The sequence below is a fragment of the Coptis chinensis genome, chromosome 1 (genome assembly GCF_015680905.1).
Source record: "Coptis chinensis isolate HL-2020 chromosome 1, ASM1568090v1, whole genome shotgun sequence".
NCBI lineage: Eukaryota > Viridiplantae > Streptophyta > Magnoliopsida > Ranunculales > Ranunculaceae > Coptis > Coptis chinensis.
Window position 1 is genome coordinate 87871196 of NC_141456.1, and position 7549 is coordinate 87878744.

Below are 7549 nucleotides of genomic sequence, written 5' to 3' on the forward strand. Positions count from 1 at the left end.
ATAGTCAAGATACAACACTCTGATTTTTCCACTCAAGTTTCGCTACTCCAGTATGCAGTGGGCACACTTTACCTTACAATCTCAATGACAACAAGGAAGTCGGAGTCGATCAAACACATCTGCCACTTACTATCACACTAACATATTCCTAATTGAGCTAGAGGTCTTTATTAGGTGTTGTGGGGATTAGGAGATGGTTTAAGAAGGAAGGAAATGGATATTCAAAAAGGATAAGTCTGAGATAATAGAGTCTTCATATTATGTAACTAGAGAAAACCTTGTTATTTACTTTTGCTTCTACACTTTGTTTCCATCCTTAGCCATATATATATATTTTTTTTTTCTTTTGCTTTTGACTCCTTTTATTCTATTTTTTTGGAGTTTTTATTTTATTTCTATTTTTATTTTTCTTTTCTTTAGATAGAAACTTCTTTTCTTTATTTTCTGAAGTAATTAACTAACTTTCGTTTACACAGGTTTTTCTCTTCTTCTTTCTTCCTCATTCTATTCTCAGACTTATTCTAGATTGGGTAGGTTGATTTTTTTAATTTTTTAATTTTTAATTTTGTTTTATTTTTGTAACAGGGTAAAGGATTTGTGGTTTATGAAGGGCTAAAGAAAGGCTCAAAGGGGCGACTAGCGGAAAATAATTCATAGGTTTGAATTTCTGGCTATATCGATCCAAAGAGGGCCTAAATTCTCACTTAGGATATGGCATAGTGATCAAGCAAGTGGACGTGTGATATCTCTATCCGGATTTTACTTCTCCCTTGTGTCATTTCTCAAATGTTTCGCTCATATAAGGCTTTAGGCTATATTCTCACAGGTTTTGTAGAATAAGTACTCTAGTCTAGATTTCAGAAACTTACTGCTAACAATCATAGATACTCATGTAATATATTTATAGATAGATGCAAAGATTATTACCTACATATTAACCTAAGTTTCTAAAAATTATACTAATGCAAAAGCTACGTGAGACTTCTAGATTATTAAGAGCATAGAGAAGGAAAACAATACCAATATTCCTAAGTGTATAGCATGAACTTATTTATTTATATTTTTGAAATTTTGAAATTTTAACTAGAAAACAAATGCATATTATACCTATCTATATCCTAACAGATGCCTTAATTACACGTGTTTTTATGCCCCCAAACAAGAAGCATGCTTTGTCCTTAAAGCATTTAAATAAAGAGGGTAGAAAAATACCATGGAAACGCGTGAAATTCTAGAACATCTGCAAAACAAGGTTAAAACATACTAATATAAAAACTGACGCAACTCTATAAGAGTTTCACCCATTATGGGGTTAACAAGAATCAAATTGCTTGGGACATAAGTAGATACTAACTAGAATTAAAACTTACCTTATCTCCCGCTTTATTCATCATCCTCCTCATCCTCTTCTTCTATAAAGAAGTGAGGTTCCTTCGCATCCTGCCATGCCATGATAATTTGCCAGGCTTCCCGCCATTTATCATCTATTATTGCTAACCTATTAAGCGTCACTTGGTCTGACGGGGTGTAGGGTGCAACCTGATGAGGTTGTATCCTCCACCCTTGCCAAGTCATTGCACGGAAAGATCGAATAATACTATTAGTGGGTCATACAGTGTCGATCGTAATCCAATCCGTAAAACGTGTACAAAAAACAGGAAAGAAATATAGCATAATCACTACTAAAAGAAGGGCTTTTTGTGTCACTTTTTAAGTGAGACAAGAAGTCACTTGTGTCACTTTTGAAACTAATTCTGGAGTGACCTATAAGCCCCCGACACATAAAGTTCTACCAAAAGTGACACAAAAGCCTTACTAAATGTGTCACTTTTTGTTAATAAAAGTGACACTTAAGAATAACCTCTTGTGTCACTTTTAAGAAAGAGTGTCACAGTGCTTATCAAAAGTGACACTAGTTGTATCCGTTTAGAACTAGAGTGAGACATAATTTCGTTAAAAGTGACACATTAAGTATACTAGTTGTGTCACTTTTTGGGACAGAGTGAGACATAAATCACGTCAAAAGTGACACATTAAATATACTAGTTGTGTCACTTTTGGACTAGAGTGAGACATAAGGAACGTCAAAAGTGACACATTAAGTATACTAGTTGTGTCACTTTTGGACAGAGTGAGACATAAATACGTCAAAAGTGACACATTAAGTATACTAGTTGTATCACTTTTGGACCAGAGTGAGACATAAATACGTCAAAAGTGACACATTAAGTATACTAGTTGTGTCACTTTTAGACCAGAGTGAGACATAAGTACGTCAAAAGTGACACATTAAATATACTAGTTGTGTCACTTTTGGACCAGAGTGAGACATAAGTACGTCAAAAGTGACACATTAAGTATACTAGTTGTGTCACTTTTGGACCAGAATGAGACATAAGTACGTCAAAAGTGACACAAAAGCCCCTTACTTCTTGTGTCACTTTTGGGAATCAACTCCATATAACTCGTATGAAAAAGAAAGCGACACATAAGAGTGGTCAGTTGTGTCACTTTGAATAGATATTATGTCACTTTTTTCAAAAGTGAGACAAATGAAAATAATTTTTTTTAAAAACATTTTCTCATTTTAGTATTCGATCGTATTCATTTCTCAACCTGCATCCTATACGTCATAACCAAAATCCCATTAACCTGCTTTATGACATAAACAACATCCACATACATTTATCAAAACATCACAACCAAAATCACTTTAACCTGCTTTATGATACGGAAACAACATCCACTCGAGAAGAAAGAAACAACATTCAAAACAATTAACTTCTATTGATTTCATCGATCAAACCAAGTATTTTTCATCTAGTTTGACTCCCAACAAAAAAGAAGTCATTCCAATACCAAAAGAATCATAAAAAAAAAAAACAAAAAAAAAAAAAAAAACTACATAACGCCAATACTATCCTAGCAATATCTTAGCTTGTTGTGCGCACTTCCAACACCAAAAACCTAGCTGCCATCTATTCATCTGTTAATCGATCCATGACACCTGCATCATATCATGAAGTCGTCATTCCACTATGACTAGTATATAAAATTAAAAAACAAGTGAATCAAGAAGGGTATATTATACAAGTAAGAAAAAAAAAACGATAAGAAAAGTATATATACATAAACAAAGGGAAAATATGGAAACCCACTTACCCAAATTAACTACTCGATAAATTGTTGGATAAAGTCGATGAATTCAAGACGAAGTTCATCTATTTCATTGGTGTAACTCTTCTTGCTAGAGAACTCCAATACGTTCAATTTAAAAAAAATATATTATAAATATTATGAAAATAAATGATGCAGGCAATGCATTGCCTACCATATTTACAAATGCACCAATTTATAAGCTAGCTAAGACTATATGAAAAATAATGCTACTTTGTAGTCACCTTCTTGTTTATCGGTGGACCAGGATCCTCTACTAAATCTCGCATAAAAGTTTAATACATAATATCCAAGATACAATCCCTCCTTGTTGTTGTGGGCACTATACATAATTAATACTTGCATTAACACATACACAAATTGAAAGATACTTTGTATTGTATTCCAAAGAAACTAAGCTTATCTTGTCACATAGTTCCAATTTGGATTTGGATTCATCTTTCTCTTTCCTTTGGACATATTTAATGTCTTGATCGCACTGAAAATGAAAATGCATTTGTTTCATTCTCATTATTTTCAAGATAGAATCAAATATACAATGAAAAATACAATAAATAAATACTAAACTCACGTGTTTACTAATAATTTAAAAGCTGGATCCGGCCCACGAAAATCTTTTAAAGAATCCAACCAGTACACTTCCATTGATGGTATGTCAAGAACCATTAAGACCCAATGCCCCCTACATGACCAGTTATGTGGATACAAATTCAATTAAATACTTTTAATTATATAACCAATCGGAAAAAAATAAATAAAAATAAAATAATTTTAATTATATGAAAATAATGTATATGTACTACAAATGTATAAACACAGTTACCCTGTGTTGAAAGGAATTAAAAGCACACGATCACCGTGTTCTTCAGCCAACTTCTGAATATATCGAGCCTTCTCATCATCTTTTGTATAAATAGTAAAACTTTCTGGGTTACCAAATGCATACTTTGCTCGAGCAATTCCAAAAGTCGCATATAAATATCTACAACATATATATACATACATTAAGTTAAGTCGCGATATGAAAAGTTAAATTATAACTAACACAAATAAGTTCACCAAATTATTCATACCTCATGTAGGAGATAATGCAGCTACCATTTAACATTCTCTTCTCACACACATCCATCAACTCATCTTTTGAAACTCGTGACTTCCTCCATCTCATCATGGAAAAGAGTTCCAACCATTGGAACTTCTATAAAAGCGTTTTTTCTTTCACTATTTTGTCGACACAATCCACAAACTTTTCGATCTTATATTGAATCTGCTTGGAAGTGGAATATGCTTCTCTACCTAACAAAAAGTTGATGAACAAAATTGATGTTTATATAACAAAATTAAATAAATTACCATACAAATATCCATATCCTTATACTACCTCGTCACTTTTAAGTATCACAAGTTCCTTAGGCCATGCCACAAACGAAGTTTCTGCATCTTTAACAAATACATGTTCATCGCCCGTTTTGAATCGGGAGAAAGGCATCACCACACAATGCTTTATTTATTGAGACCTTCATATATGACTCTCCCAAAGGCATGTTGTGAACAGTATCCTCGCCCCTTCCTTGCTAAAAACACGACCTTCGGCAACAATGTTGTCTTTAGATCCCAATGCCAATCTACAATCTTGGTCCTATAACAAATAAGCAAAACAAAGACAGCATTATCTAGTAACAAATTTGACACAAACATTTAATCAACCTTTTTAATTAAGAAAATATTTTTTTTACCTTCCCATCTTTAGCTTTAAGTTTTTCGGAATCCACAATGCTCTTTCCGTTGTCTATTTTTGACTTACGACAAAGTGTACATCAAGTTAGTATATGTGAAGCACTTGGAATAAAAGAATGAAAAAAACTATTATCATTCCCTGCATTTACTCCTATAACAAATAAGCAAAACAAAACAACATTATCTAGTAACAAATTTGACACAAACATTTAATCAACCTTTTTTAATTAAGAAAATATTTTTTACCTTCCCATCTTTAGCTTTAAGTTTTTCGAATCCACAATGCTCTTTCCGTTGTCTATTTTGACTATATGACGAAGTGTACATCAAGTTAGTATATGTGAAGCACTTGGAATAAAGGAATGAAAAAGCTAATTATCATTCCCTGCATTTATTATACCACAATGAATATAACATGGTTAAGGCAACTATAGAATGAGCTTTAATTCAGTACATTTTTCGACTTAAGTTTTATGAAGTCACACCTTTTTTGTTGACCACCATCTTTTCTCTATACATTAAATATGAGTTTAGTTAAAGAGAACACTCGAAATATGTAGAAAATCAAAAATACAAATTTAAAGCCAAAAAAACTTACCTGCTTAGACTTGCCAATCACCTTATGCCTATTATCACTTTTGGCACTATTGGATTCCACATTTTCTAATGGCAACGAAGTTGACGAAGTTTTGGTCCTTGCTTGAGCAACTCGCTTCAACAGTTCTGGTCGTCATTTGGTGAATTAGTCTCACCTTGTTCTTTAAGCACATGTAGCACCAAAATTTTCAACTTCTCGTTTTGAGCTTCTTTCTCTTTCAACTTCACTTCCAAATCCTCGTGATATTTCTTTGATCTTTTATTAGGAAGATTGAAGTACATAGTGGGAGTCGATATTGTCCACCCGCCCTAACTTCGACCACTAGGCTCGGAGTTCCCAATGCCATAGTAAGTATGTCATTCTTTCCTTCCGTTGCCAAAACCCCCTCCTCTACCTTATTTTTCAGCTCCTCCTGCAAAAATAGATATAAAATTCAAAATCAACGAATGAGCGACCACAGGCTGTTCTAAGAAGAGACGAAGACGGTGGATTTTCAAAGATTGTCATTCGTTTCGCAAGAGTAGTATATCGTTAAAACCATCATAGAAAACTTAGTCAATGTGTAGGAGATAATATCGATATGTAAATAATTAAGCTAATTTATGATCGGATTATTCTTATCTTTCTTCAGACAGAGAAGATGATTAGATACCAATATATTGGAATTGCAGATCTTGCCAACACCTCAACTTAGGTTGGCGAGAGACGTGTCAAAGCGTGTGGTGACTCGAGATCCGGTGAAAGTTATGGTTCAACTGGATTGTGTACCATATCTTCATAACTCGATTGGCGGCTCCAATCGTTTGTTTCCACTGCCTCAAGGCTTCCTCAGCTCGCTCGAGTAAAACCCATCTCAACTATAGTCGGGAATGAAAATGTCTTGTTTGTTGCACAACCTGAATTACATCCGAGTTTGTGTATGCAAAGGCAGCTTCACCATTTCAGCAAGAAGATTTTTGGTCTTTGAAGAATTCGGTCTTTGCACAATGCATACCCAAAAGCACAAAGACTCTGCATGTGTCAACCGGCATTGAACTTTCCCAAGTCTTCCAAAGCCTGCGGTAGTCATCAATGAAGGACTCGCCTCACGTGCAAAGTCAAGGAGAAAAAGACCATAACTTCTTATCATAGTGTCTCTCCAAAACATTCATTTGCGGAGCCAAAGAGACCGTCCTTATCATGAAGAACACATTCTTCGTGGCTCACCCATCGTCCCTTGTCACTTCCATCCGGAATCCAGATCCAGTTTAGCGGTTAAATGCCCCGGTTTATCTAATTTCGGTCAGATTTTTTCAAATACGATAGATGCGAAAGCAATGACAGCAAAATGAGAATGAGACTCGAAGTTCACTAGCGAGTAAAAATGGCAGCCATTTTAATATCAACAGTAACTCCAATTGAGTTCAGCTCTTTTCGTAGGATGCAAGATCAAAGCCATAAAAATTTTCGTCAATAAAAGCACCATCTTCCAATTGTAATAGAGAATTCCAATCGTGATGCGCCATCAGTAACACCATGTCGCCTTTGCTTTACATCTACCACAGTGAGTATATATGAGTAACAAGGGAGACCATGGAGGTAATGAAAGCAGGGCTGCAAGTGGGAAACATGTGATGGTTCCATATGGGAAGGACAACATCCAAAACGAGGATCGCAACATACAGATAAACACATCGGGATCCCTAGGAACGGAAACAACCTAATCGACAATCCAAAACCGCAAGAAGAGGTTGAACAAGCAACCGAGCACGAGATGAAGAATGTCCAGAGAAGCTTAGAGCATCATGAAAGATTTTAGATGGGGCTGTAGCAAGGCTCTTAGATGCAGAACTTAATGAACCGAGTCAATCCCGCGACGGTTTGGACCGCTAAATCCCTTTAACAAGAGTCACAGAGAAAGAGCGCATTGCAAAAGCAACCTTACTTAGACTTTCCATGATAATAACATCGACTTTTATTTTTGGTGTCTTGGGAAGCATAATCAAGAACATTCGCTGAACTTTTCTGCATCAATGCCGAAAGCCTCTATTTGTCGAC

General features: G+C 34.9%; 1 long non-coding RNA gene across 1 annotated transcript; it reads right to left on the bottom strand.

The window, feature by feature from the left end:
- Positions 1 to 3777: 3777 nt before the first annotated feature.
- Positions 3778 to 4328, bottom strand: LOC147525668 (uncharacterized). The gene is made up of 3 exons (XR_015198387.1): positions 4251 to 4328; positions 4001 to 4159; positions 3778 to 3859 (listed from the first exon to the last, which is right to left on the bottom strand). It is a non-coding gene; the product is annotated as an uncharacterized LOC147525668 (long non-coding RNA).
- Positions 4329 to 7549: the final 3221 nt, after the last annotated feature.